The sequence below is a fragment of the Bidens hawaiensis genome, unplaced genomic scaffold (assembly GCF_021521415.1).
Source record: "Bidens hawaiensis isolate Kalapana, Puna unplaced genomic scaffold, B.hawaiensis_p1.1 tig00051613_1, whole genome shotgun sequence".
Classification (NCBI taxonomy): domain Eukaryota; kingdom Viridiplantae; phylum Streptophyta; class Magnoliopsida; order Asterales; family Asteraceae; genus Bidens; species Bidens hawaiensis.
In genome coordinates this window covers 49,424-62,789 of record NW_027499273.1, presented here as the reverse complement: position 1 = coordinate 62,789, position 13,366 = coordinate 49,424, and positions in this window count along the sequence as shown.

Here is a 13,366-nt window from a genome sequence, read left to right as displayed (position 1 = left end):
AATCTTTTTGATTTCTTTGAACTAATCCAAACATTTTTACCAAGTGTTTTCAATGGCGCCTGCCCAATCTGAGGTCGACGAGATAGAAGTCTGTTGGGACCAAGGGGAATACCAGAAACTTATTACGACTTATGGTATTCCACCGGAGTTCCTTTCTACTGGTTCTATAGCCAGCTTTCCACCTCCAGGAAAGATGGCGTTATATGCCGATTACTTTGAGCATGGGAACTTCCGTCTTCCCGTCACAAAGTTCTTCCAACGGGTGATTAAGGCATTTGGGATTCATTTGTCCCAATTTCACCCATGTGCTGTTATGCGAATTCGACATTTCGAGTTCGTGTGCATGGCACATGACTTAGGTCCGCGGTTGGATCGGTTTGCTGTATTTTACAAGATGGCGAATCGGAACGGATGGTATACTTGCCACAGTTTGCCGGATAGAATTATCGGTAATATGACCGAAGAAATTTCCAAGGATTGGAAGAAAAAATTCTTCTGGGTCTCTGAGGATGTGGTGCCTGAGGCAATGACTTGTCGTTCTCCTAACGACGCCCTTATTGATATTACTCCAGCTGCTCACGAGAAGCGTGACTGGTTCCACAAGTTGACCGCATCACCCACTCCGATGCGGACACTTCTCGAGGAGGCCCTTGTATGGGTGGGAATGAGCCGGTTGTGGTCTTCACCCTTCATTGAGCCCGTTTTCGTTGAATTAAACGGCCGTAAGTCTTACTGTTTTTTTTTCACCTTTTTTGTGTTTTGAGGCTTTGTTGGTGACGTTTGCTGTTTGTTTTCAGGTTTTGGATCGATGTTGAACGCTCTAGAGGATGACAAGGGCTGCGTGAGTAAAACTATTCGCGATGTGAAGCATACGCCCATATTGGAGAAGACTGCTCAATATTTCCTCTTTCCGGTTAAAGTGCGTGCCGAACCAGTTGTCTCGGAAGCTATCTTTGAAACAGGTGCGTACATCCTGAATCCTCCACCCCTTAACTCGCTAACTTCCGATGGGATAATCGTTACTTTAAGTGATGATTCTGCCGTCCTTGAGGAAGGAAGCTCAGATGATACTCCTGAAGTTTCATCTGTCTCTCACTTGTTGGCAGAGCTTTACCGGAAGAGATCTCTTCGTGCATCCCAGGCAAGTGACGCGGGCACCAGTGCTACGGATGCCGGGAAGAAACCAAAATCCAAGAAACACCGGACGCACCGTCCGAGGAAACCACTACCACCCAACCTTGCGGATCGTTTGGGAGGAGTGAAAGGTGAGTTTTTTTTTGTTAACTTTTGCTGCTCATGACAATGAGATTTAACTTATGTTTTTGTTATGTAGATCCGTCCATTGCTGATCGTCCTGTGGTTGGTAAGCTGTTAAAGCCGACTCCGACTGTTGGGAAACAACCATCACCTCCTCCGGAGAAGGAGACGGAAAAACCAGTTACCCCTCCTATTGAGACGATCGAGGAAGAGTCTAACGTTCAATCGATAACTTCTGGGTCGTTGGACCATTTGTTCCAAAATGTTGAAGCCACCGGTCCACAGCAGGAGAATCCTGAAGCCACTGCGGAAGGCTTTAGGACTAATGAAGCTTTTGTGCAACCTCCTCCCCAATTTTACACTTCTTCCTCCTTTTTTTCAACGGGCGAGGGAGGTTATTTTTTCTTTGAGCCTTCTGCCCATGAAGTTGGGGGGGGGGGGGGGTTCGTCTCAAGGTGGTCCACAACAGTCTACCTCCTCTCCCGTTCGCATCGGGCCCACAAGTTCTCAATTCTCTGGGAGCGTGTAATTGGGAGGGGACTATGACTTGTTCGTCCCGCCCTGGGACATCGTCAACGGGTCTCGGGTTTCTTCTTCCAAGACCTGTTTGAGTTTTGTTGAACACTGCATGCCGCCGGCTGAGAAAGCATATCAGCTGACCCGTTCCCGTGATGAACTCCATTCCGACTTAGCTGTTTCCTTGACTAACAGTCTAGCCTGTAGTCAGGAAATCTTACGGGAGTGGCGGACAATGGGCGGTAAGCTTGGTGCTGCTTCCGATGAAGTGAAAGCTGCGAAAAAAGAAGCTGAGGAACACCGTAAGGCAGCGAGTGCAGCTAGGTGGAAACAATATGACGCCGAGGCTGCGCTCCAGAAAGAAAAGGAGCGGAATGCTGATGCTGCTAAGCGGTGGAATGAAGCTTGTGAAAGATCCAATGCAACCCATGAAGCTTCCCGAGCAGAAACTCAAAGAAAAAAGTATGAATTGGTGAAGGCACAGGATGAAGTGTCTCAACAAAACTTCAAGTGCTCGGGGAAGCTTTGAGATTGCAAGGAGAGCAGTCTGAGATGAAAGACAAGACGATTGTCGAAATGCAGTCCGCATACGACTCTCTTTTGCAATCTCATACTGAAGCTGGTGACCGCGCCTCCGTCGCATTGCAAGAACTTCGTGGCAGGGCAGAGCGCGCTGAGCAGGAGAGGTGATATTTCCTCAACCGTGGTCTTGACTCGGTAAGTTTTCCCTTGGATACTGCTTTACTTCTTTGTCTACTTCTTTTTATGACGTTTTAACGAACGTCATCTATAGGTCATCCGTCATGTTAAGAGAAGTACGGAACTCACTGATTGTTTTGTAAACTTGACGACTGCTTCTGAAGGGGTTGGCCGGGTGAAAGGGAAGGGTTGACCTTTGCTCAGTCCGGACAACCTGTTGAGAGCCATCCTTTTTACGGACTTGACGCGGAGCAAGAACTTGGCATGCGGGTCCAAGAATATGATAATTTGATCTTTCCGCTGCAACATATGCTTCCCGAATTTGCCTCGTCTGAAGATGGAGTGAAGCAGTTGCGGATATATATTGATGATGAATCCGATGACGAGTCTGATGATGACCAGTCGGGTGATGACAAGGCGAATGATGCGGTCCAGAATGCTCCGGAAGACACGGCGCCTTAGAATCCATAGGATAGATGTAGGTGTTAAAACTCAAACTTGTAATTTTCTTTTCATGTTTTTGTAATCACCATTTTGGATATTAATGAAAGGAATCTTTGCAAAATATCTTTCTTCAAATTTTGGATTTGTGCAAGTTGAATGGATAGTACTGGTGACGTGGCGGAGAGAAGATTTTAGGCGGGGGCTGACAAGACGTTTGTTTGACAGCCCGTAACCACTTTTTCGAATCTCCCGCCTGACGTGTCAATCATCCCATGGCCCTTATTTTCTCTTTCCTCCATTAGTCAAACGGTCGCATTAATTGCGATGAGTATAAATAGGTCTTGAAGTCTCCAATCATCCTTATCACTTTCATCTTATTTCTCCTACTCACATCAGAAAACTTTTGTTTCTTCTATCTATTAGTTGTATTCGATTCTAATGGCTACTTAGAAAAGGAATTATCCCACTATTAGTGAAGTCGGATGTGATATTAAAGAGAAAGACTTCAAGGATATTAAAAATGTGTACGGCTTTTCCCCGGAGTGGGAGGCTGAACGCCCTACCCCAGGGGCCATTGCAACGGCACCGCCACCGAAGAAGATGGTCGTATACCTAGACCACTTTACTACGAGTAATTTTCGGTTGCCCGTGACAAAGTTTGTTCGGTCTATATTACAAAAGTATGGGTTCCATTTATCTCAAATCCACCCATTCGGGATGCTGCGAATTCGTCACTTCGAATTCTGTTGCCAATCCCACAATTATGAACCCTCTGTTAACATGTTTGCCATTTTCTACAAAATGACATATCGTGATGGGTGGTATGGTTTTGCTACCACTGGAAAGGGTCCGATTGGTTTCAAATGGATCCGGAGTATTCATGGATGGAAATCCAAGTTCTTTTGGATTCAGGAGGATGTCATCCCTTTTGCCATGTCAAAACGGAAACCGGAAGACGAATCGCCCGAAATTTCCGTTATTGAATATGAGGGTCACAAGTGGTTTAGCACTTTGACCAAAACACCAACACCCATGCGTCCCATTCACGCAGGGGCGATGGTTCATGCCCGGATGAGTCGTTTGTGGCCGTTTCCTACCTTGGAACCATATTATAAGAATTCCGACGGGAATAAGTGTTTTTTTTTGTCATACTCCAAGTTCCTAGTGTTCCTTCTTTAACGTTCTTCTATTGTAGGTGAAGGTACGATCCTTTCTACGCTTGTGGACAAGATAGGAGGCATGATGGTTTGCCGTCCTATTGCTCAGCGTGACGTACCCTTTTTGGAGCGTACGCAAAGTAACTTCGTCTTTTCTGTAACCCTTACGTCGGAGCCTATTGTCTCCGAGGCTATGTACGCCCAAGGTGAGGAATTTGTCAAAAAATGTGAAGGTATTTTTCAACCCCGCCCTTTAACCGCCGTTACCTCAAGCGGAGTGATAGTTCTTCTTTCATCCAGCGAGGAGTCATCACTCTGTAAAGGGGAGTTACCGATTGGTGCTTCTAACCCTTCACCTTCGTCTGTAGGTTTGACCCGTAAGCAAGATTTGAAGGCCATCACCGATCCATCAGCAGGTGAGGAAGGTGGTCCTAAATCCATTGAGGGTGAACCTCAGGTTGCGGGGGTAGGTGCATCAAAAACTGATGGGAAACGGAAAGCATCAGTTTCTGATGCTGCACCCAAGAAGAAGAAAAAGAAGAAGGCCAAGGTTGAGGTCCCGGCATTGGGCGCTCGTCTTCGGGAGCTTTCTGCCCACGACGTTTCGAAAGGTAAAATTTGGCCCCCTATTATTATTTATTAATCCCTCGCTTCCAGGTAACTTGAAGGTTTTTATTTCAGGTTAGAAGGACTCTGCTACTGCCGAACTCCCGACTTCACCCACTTCATCAATGAACATTGTTCAAGAACCGATCGATTTATCGGATTATTGTCCTATCAAGAACAAAGAAGTTGGTGAAGCTGGTCAGTTTCGCACATCTCCACCTCATCATGAGCATATCTTTGGAGATCAAGGTGGAGTAAGTGTGTTTAAACGCAGGGGACAGGCTTCCTCCTCTCAAGTGGGTGAGGACACTGCTCCGTATCTTCCCCGATGGACGTTACGGCGGAAATCGATGCTGAGTAATGCGGATGTTTGCCAGGAATATCTCGACGAAAGTCTTCCTCCTGCAGAGAAGGAACGACAACGTCGCCGCATCCGCCAGGAGCTGTTCGACTCCAACTCTTATCATGTGGCGAATGCCGTGTCTACCAACCAGGAACTTCGCCGGGATTGGCTAGCTATGAATGATGAGTTGGAGGAAACCGAACAGAACTTGCTTGGGGCCAAGAAAGAGGCTCTTAAAGCGCTGACCGACGCCTAAGATAGTCATCGGGTTGTGGAGGTGGCGAAAGTCGCGCAACTTGCTGCTGAGGAAGCTAGGACTGCTCTCCAGAATAAACTGGATGAACAGGCTGAGCTTATCAATACCCTTCAAGCCGACCCAGTGGCCAAAGATCAACGCTTGTCCGACCTTAATGCTAAAAATCGAGACCAAGCTCTGGAATGTGCTGGTCATAAAATGGATCTCCTCCGAGCTCAAGCGGACAAAAAATGGCTTCTATCGACAGCGATTCCCAAGGTATCAAGTTTCTTTAATGATCAGTTTGGGTGAGTATGTGCTTACATATGTATGTTTGTCTTTAACAGGTTATTACTGACGTTCGTAACAGTGATGATCTCGGGAATTGTGTTGCGATACTCCTCCGTGCCTCCGAGCTGGCGGGCCGACAAATGGGCTTTGAAGAGGGGTATAAGTTTGGTTCCGAGGGCCTGTCTCCAGGAGAATATGTGTTGGCCGGCAAAGATACTATGTCCATCCTTGAGGAGAAAACCAAGGAGTTTGATACTCTGAAGTTTTCCCTTTCTGACCATATATCAGAACTCGCAGATAAGGATGATGCCACCGAGCAACTAAAGGAGTTGCTAGATCTTGAAGAAGAAGACGATGGAGAAGCCGAAGACACTGCGGAAGGCGAAAATGCTACCCCGTAGATGTATATGTATTTCTCTTTGTAAATTTTGCTTCCTGTTTTGTAATCTCTTTTGATCAAAATAAGAAGTCTTGTGTTTCTTCCGGTGCACTTTGTCTTATGTACTATAATATAAGTGCTTATCCGGAACTTTGGTTTTGTCAATAAAAGATTACATCTTACAATAACATGAAACTAACTGGACATTCTATATTCGTTGGGCGGAAGCCTTACAAAAAGAAATTGCATAACTTGCTATTCTATATGGGCACGCAGGCCTAAAAAGTAAAAAATGAACAAAACTGCTATATATAGCATTTCTTTAATTGTGCTACGTTCCAAGTTCGAGGGACCTCAGTCCCATCCAACTTCTCCAACTTATAGGCACCTTTTGCTAGTACTTGTTTGATTTTGTAAGGTCCTTCCCAAGTTGGGGCTAGTTTGCCTGGAGGCTCTTGGATGGAAGCCTCGTTGTTGCGGTAGACAAAGTCTCCCGCATCAAACTTGCAACTTTGGACTCGCGCGTTGTAATATTTTTCAAGTCGTCGCTTATAATTGTGTTCACGAATCAATGCTAGCTCTCTTCTTTCTTCCAACAGATTCAGATTCATACTGAGTTCGTAATCGTTGTCATCAATCAGCAGAACTCTCGCGGATGGAATCCCGATCTCTGCGGGGATCATGGCTTCGGTTCCGTATGTCAGGCTAAAGGGTGTCTCCAAATTGTTGGAGTTCTTTTGGGTGTGAAACGCCCAAAGTACATGAGGCAGTTCGTCTACCCAACCTGTTCGTTTCGTCCCTAGTCTTTCCTTAATCCCCTCCTTAATAGTTCGGTTAGTCCTCTCGACTTGACCATTTGCTTGTGGATGAGCAACGGATGTAAAATTTTGAACGACTTGGAGTTCTTTCAACCATGCTTGTAATCCACTGTCAGCAAATTGGGTCCCATTGTCACTTACCAATTCTTGCGGGAGACCAAACCGGCAAATGATAAATTACCAAAGGAATTTTTTCACGCTAGAAGTCGTGATTGATGCGACTGGTTTGGCTTCCACCCACTTGGTGAAGTAATCAATGACCACTATCAAGAATTTGACTCGTCCCGGGGCTTCTGGGAATGGTTCCATGATATCAATAGCCCATTTTTGGAATGGCCATGTGGATGTTACTGGAATCAATTCGTTCTTTGGACGCAGGGTGTTAGGGACATGACGTTGGCACGAATCACACCTTTTGATTTCTTGCACAGCGTCAATGTACAAGCCGGGCCAATAATACCCTGCGTTTATGATTTTTGCAACCGTCATTCTTGGTCCCGCATGTAATCCGCAAATACCTTCTTGGATTTCTCTGATTAGGTAATTTGAGTCTTCCGCGAAGACACAACGCAAGAGCGGACCAAGAAATGATCTCCGGTACAAGATACCGTCAGTCAACTGGTAATTCAAAGCTTTGTGCTTAATCTTCCGAGCCTCAGCCTTTCCTGCTGGAAGTGCTCCGGAGGATAAGTAAGCTATAATGGGTGACATCCAAGACTCGACACTAGTTTGAATTACCAGGACTTGGTTTTGTGGAACAGATGGATGGTCTAGTACTTCTACACGAATATCTTTGGCGAAATTCTCAAAATTCGTTGAAGCTAGCTTGCTAAGAGCGTCTGCCGAGTTGTTTTCGCTCCTCTTAATGTGGACAATGTTGAAGGAGGAAAACTGGCGAATCAAGACCCTTGCTTGCGACAAATAAGAAGCCATGACATCGTTTTTAGCTTCGCATGTTCTGTTTATTTGTCCCGCAATTAGCATAGAATCCACCCAAGCCTCTAAATGTTTCACCCTAATCTTCTTTGCTATCCGCAGTCCAGCCAGGAAAGCTTCGTATTCCGCCTCATTATTGGTACTTTTGAAGTCCAATTTGATGGCGTATGTAAATTCATTCCCCTCAGGGTTGACTAGCCTTAAACCTGCCCCAGACCCTTCTGTGTTGGAGGCTCCATCCGTGAACAATGACCAAACTTGTTCTTTTTCCGGAGGTGCTTGGGGTTGTTGTTCGATTAGGCATTCTTGCTCTTTGTACTACGGGACTTCCGTGGCGAAGTCCGCGAGTACCTGCCCCTTAATCGCTGGTCTTGGCTTGTATTCAATCGAGTGTTCACCCAATTCGATAGCCTACTTTGCCAGTCGTTCGGATAGCTCGGGTTTACTCAACGCGTTCTTTAGTTTGTACCCGGTTAATACATTGATGGGGTGGCCCTGGAAATATTTGCGGAGCCGTCTGGCGGCATAAACCAATGCCAAAACCAGCTTTTCCAACATTGAATATCTTGTTTCCGGATCCGATAGCGTTCTACTGACGTAGTAAATTGGTGTTTGAACATTTTTCCTATCCGTCAGTAAGACCGCCCCCACGGCAATGTCGGATGCCGACAAGTATAGTGTTAATGGTTCACCCGCGTGAGGAGCAGTTAGTGTAGGTGTTGGTGCATGATGTCAGTAGTTCAGTGTCTAGTGTCTGTAATCGATTCGTTTGGATTTGTATTTGTATGTAAGCGAAGTTAGCTAACAAGTTCGCTGATATAGGCGAACTTGTTAGATAAGCGAAGTTAGTGACAACTTCGCCTGAACATGCCAGGCGAAGTTGTTGTGAATATATAGTCTAGGTTATGGCTTAGATTAAAAGAAGTCTTTAGTTTACGAGTTTACGAGTCAGAGAGTTTGTGTAATCAGTGATCATTGTATCACGTGTTTCCGGTTGCAATACAACGTGTTTGTGTTTATTGTAACGTGTGTTTAATCGTATCGTCTTCTACGCTCGTAACGTCTTACGTAGGGATTCCGCACCTACGTAGAACGAGATATCTCGTGTAGATCCGGCTGGGAACCTACAAGTGGTATCAGAGCCTTAGGCTCTTAAGCTATGGTTCGAGATCTGCGTTTTGGTGTTTCTGGCACGTTTCTGATGCGTTTTTGGCCGAACAGCCGCCGTAGGCGAAGTTATTGGGGTTCAGGCGAAGTTGTCGCTTAAATTTTAGGGTTTAGGTGAAGTTAGCAGCCAGGCGAAGTTATAGCCAAGCGAAGTTAATGAGGGGCGAAGTTAATGAGGGGCGAAGTTGACTTTTAGGCGAAGTTGACTTTTGGGCGAAGTTGACTTTAGGCGAAGTTAAAAAAAAATTTGTTTGGAGTCTTCGTCTGTATGGCCAGGTGTACACGATTATTGTGAGACCGAAAGTGTTGTTCCGACAACGAGTGAAACTTGTTATCTCTTGGTCTTACGTGTGAACAAATACGGGTCAACTCTGGATATGGAGTTGAGGTTGTGAATGGGATATTGATTGAAACTGGATGTTGACACATATTTGGGTGTTTTTTGGGCAAAGAAATTGTTGTTGTTCGAGGTTGACCAACTGAAGAAAGTCAAATTGAACTGAAGGTTTTCGTCATTACTGGATTGCGGTCAGAGCATATTATTTATGTTATTTTCAAGGCGTTCGAGAATTGGATCCTGTTACAATTTTGGAACAGGTTGGATTTAATCGGGAATTAAAGTGTTAATGTTCTTGATCGTTATCCCTGGTGATCGAAGATGCTTCGGATTAATTAATGGTCATGTGTGTTAGATTCTGTCAAGGTGGTTTTGTGATGAAATTGATCACTTGATGTTGAGTAGTTGAAGATTGAACCTTATCTTACTATACAATTCCGACGTGTTGGTGAAGTTGTGGAGGGAGCACAACTTCACGTGTTGGTGAAGTTAGAAGAACTTCACGTGTTGGTGAAGTTAGAAGTACTTCACGTGATTGGTTGAGATGATCAATTAGGCACGGGGATGCATGCATGTCAAAGACCTCAATCATTATAGTCGGAGAAGCTTACACTAAAGGGGAGATCTGATATGGAAGACGCCGGGTGATTGGTAGATTTGTGACGCTACAAGACAGTTTCAGACACAGCTGGTTGAAGACAGGATGGATGTTGCATGTATGTGTGAAGTTCAAGTTTGAAGATCACAGTGCAATCGAGTCCTACAAGAAGAAGCAAACAGAAGATCATCAGTTAAGAGGGAGTCTGTTGGTGCGTGTTTTGTAACAAATGATCTTTTGTGTTTGTTAGAATTGAGAGCAACGGTCAAAGGGGAGTCTGTTGGTGCATTTTGTGACCGTCGCTATGCAATTCTGACCAGCGGAGACGCCATAAGCGAAGTTAGAACAACTTCGCCTACTGGCCCAAGCCCAAGCCCGCGAAGTTGTTTTGTCTATATATATATGTGTGTCTTGTTTAGGTTTTTTAATCCAGAAAGTTGAGTGAGTTTAGTGATCAGTTTATTTGTCTAGAGAGAAACCGAGAGTGAGAGTCGTGAGGGACGGCCCGAGGAAGAGCTCACCTCGGGTCGGCCGTGTCATTTGTTTTCATGTTTGGTATGTAAGTGTTTCGGTTATTATATAAAAGATCTGCAGATGTGTTTATCCCATTCGTGTGTTTGTTCATGTGTTTGTGTGTGTGTAATTGTGTTCTTCGTCTTCTACACCAATAAACGAGTCTAGGAGGATTCCGCACTCCTAGACCTCGTGCGGATCTCGTATCGATCGGCGACGTCCCGGGGGGACCTACAAGCAGATATGAGTCAAGAGATTGGAAGTGATGAGACGGAATGGGAAAAGCAGCCTAGATGGAAAGAAGGCTATGTTCAGTGGTTCGTAAAAACGAAGAAACCAGCGGTCCCTACTGTGTTTAAGAAGACTTACAACATTAAAGGTTATGCTTAATCGAGAAAAGGGATTATTTGCTGGATATACGATGAGCAGTTGAGGCTCTTCGTGATTAAAAGGTATGATGGTATTCAGTACTTCAAAAGGATGTTGAGATCATTGAATACATTGCCAGAATGTGAGGTGAAAGACTTAGCCAGATTGGGATTGATAAACAGAAGTGATGACAACATGGCTAGAGTCATTGGGAAGATTGTTTGGAAGGAAAGTATAAAAGAGAAGAAGTTTGAGCTGTTGAAACCACAAAAGGGAAAACTTATCAAAGACAAAGATAGAGGGTTGAGAGCAGATGGCAAGCCTTGGATGATTATGAAGTATAAACCGATCCGGTGTTTGAAAGAAGTGCCGATGAAACAGATGCCCAAGGATGTGCTGAAGGATTTGAAGTGGTGGTATGTAGATTGTGAGACAGCTGAGGCAGTAACGGAAGATGAAGATGAATAAGAGCTGCTGAGAGTCTATGATCTGATGCATCTAGTGAACTTGTCGCAAGCTGATTTGCAGGTGCTGAATGAGAAGAAAATATTTTATATTCCTGCTTGGAAAGACGAAGCGAAGAAATATCAAAGAATTGTATCAGTTTGTGTACGTGAAGGAGTTCATGCTTAAAGATGAAGATACAAGATTGTTGAAGATTACAAGACACGTGCTTGAAGATAAAGAGATGAAGCTACTGCCAAGGGGGAGTCTGTTGGTGCATGATGTCAGTAGTTCAGTGTCTAGTGTCTGTAATCGAGTCGTTTGGATTTGTGTTTGTATGTAAGCGAAGTTAGCTAACAAGTTCGCTGATATAGGCGAACTTGTTAGATAAGCGAAGTTAGTGACAACTTCGCCTGAACATGCCAGGCGAAGTTGTCGTGAATATATAGTCTAGGTTACGGCTTAGATTAAAAGAAGTCTTTAGTTTACGAGTTTACGAGTCAGAGCGTTTGTGTAATCAGTGATCATTGTATCACGTGTTTCCGGTTGCAATACAACGTGTTTATGTTTATTGTAACGTGTGTTTAATCGTATCGTCTTCTACGCTCGTAACGTCTTACGTAGGGATTCCGCACCTACGTAGAACGAGATATCTCGTGTAGATCCGGCTGGGAACCTACAGTAGGCAATTCCATTAAACACTTCTTGACTTCCTGGAATGCTTGTTCAGCTTCCGGAGTCCATCTGAACTGTGCCTTTTTAAGGCAATTCCTTAATGTTGAGATAAACGGGTAAGATTTAGCAGCGTGGTTTGCCATAAACCTGTTTAATGCTACTAATCTGCCGTTGAGTGTTTGAACTTGTTTGAGAGATTCGGGGGATGGCATGCGGGCTATTGCTTGAACCTTGTCTGGGTTAGCTTTAAAGCCCGTGCCTGTAACGATTACCCCGAGGAACTTTCCTTCCTCCATCCCGAAGGAGCATTTTGCTGGGTTGAGTTTCATGTTGATGCTTCTCAGTGTTTCAAAAGTTTCATCGATATCCCTCAACATTTGATCCTCTTCAGTGCTCTTGATTACCAAATCGTCCATATATACTTCAAGGTTCCGACTTATTTGTCCTTTGAAGGCCTGATCCATCAGTCGTTGGTATGTGGCTCCCGCATTCTTTAACCCGAAATGCATCATTCTGTAACATAATGTTCCTTGGTCAGTGTGGAACGCTGTCTTATCCTCATCACCAGCTGCCATATGGATTTAATGATAGCCCTTGTAGGCATCGAGGAAGCACTTGAATTTGAATGGGGCCACAACATCTACTTTCAAATCGATCCCCGGAAGTGGGTAACAATCTTTCGGACATGCTTTGTTTAGATCTTTATAATCTATACACATCCTCCACGTTCCGTTGCTTTTTGGGACGATCACTGGGTTGGCTACCCATGTTTGATACTTGATTTCTCTTATAATCCCAGCATGAAGAAGATCTTACACTTGTTCATTCATGGCCTTCGTTTGTTCCTGGCCCATCTTTCTTTTCTTTTGCACAATTGGGGTGATTAACGGATTCACCTTCAACTTGTGTTCTGAAATGTTCCGCGGGACACCGGTCATGTCCGCGGGCTGCCATGTAAAAATGTCGATGTTTTTGATCAATAGCTGCTTTAGAAAGGTTCGGACGATTTCAGAGATGGACGGACCAATTATTACGGTTTGGTTCGGAAACTTTTTATTGAGGATCCATTTATCTGGTTCAGTCCTCTGGGCCTGTCTTGAGACCTTGCTTGGCCTTGAACTTTCGGTTGTAAAACAATGTCGGTTTACATGAATTATTGCCACACCGGTGCGAGTTGGAATTCCTACTACACCATGTGCTGTGGATGGGTGGGCATTGAAGTCTCCAATTGCCTCTCGTCCCAAGATAATGTCATGTTTGGAAGTTGCTTGTGACATCCGTCAAATTTGAGCCTCGAGTAGTATTTGTGTTGTAAACTTTTATTATGTAAAACCGACATAACATTTTTAAGAAATTTATTTAAATTATTATATAATAATATTTTAGACCTCGATCATAAATAAAAACGAAGTTTTGTCACATTATAGTATCGTTAAGAAAAACATTAAGGGTTCAAACTAATTTTCGTGAAGCTGTTATAAGCTTTTAGAACCTTTAAACTCGTTTTAAACATTGACTGGAACTTGGAGGGTATTTTGTGAAAATATGTTACATATATAGACACACAAACACAAACCTAACC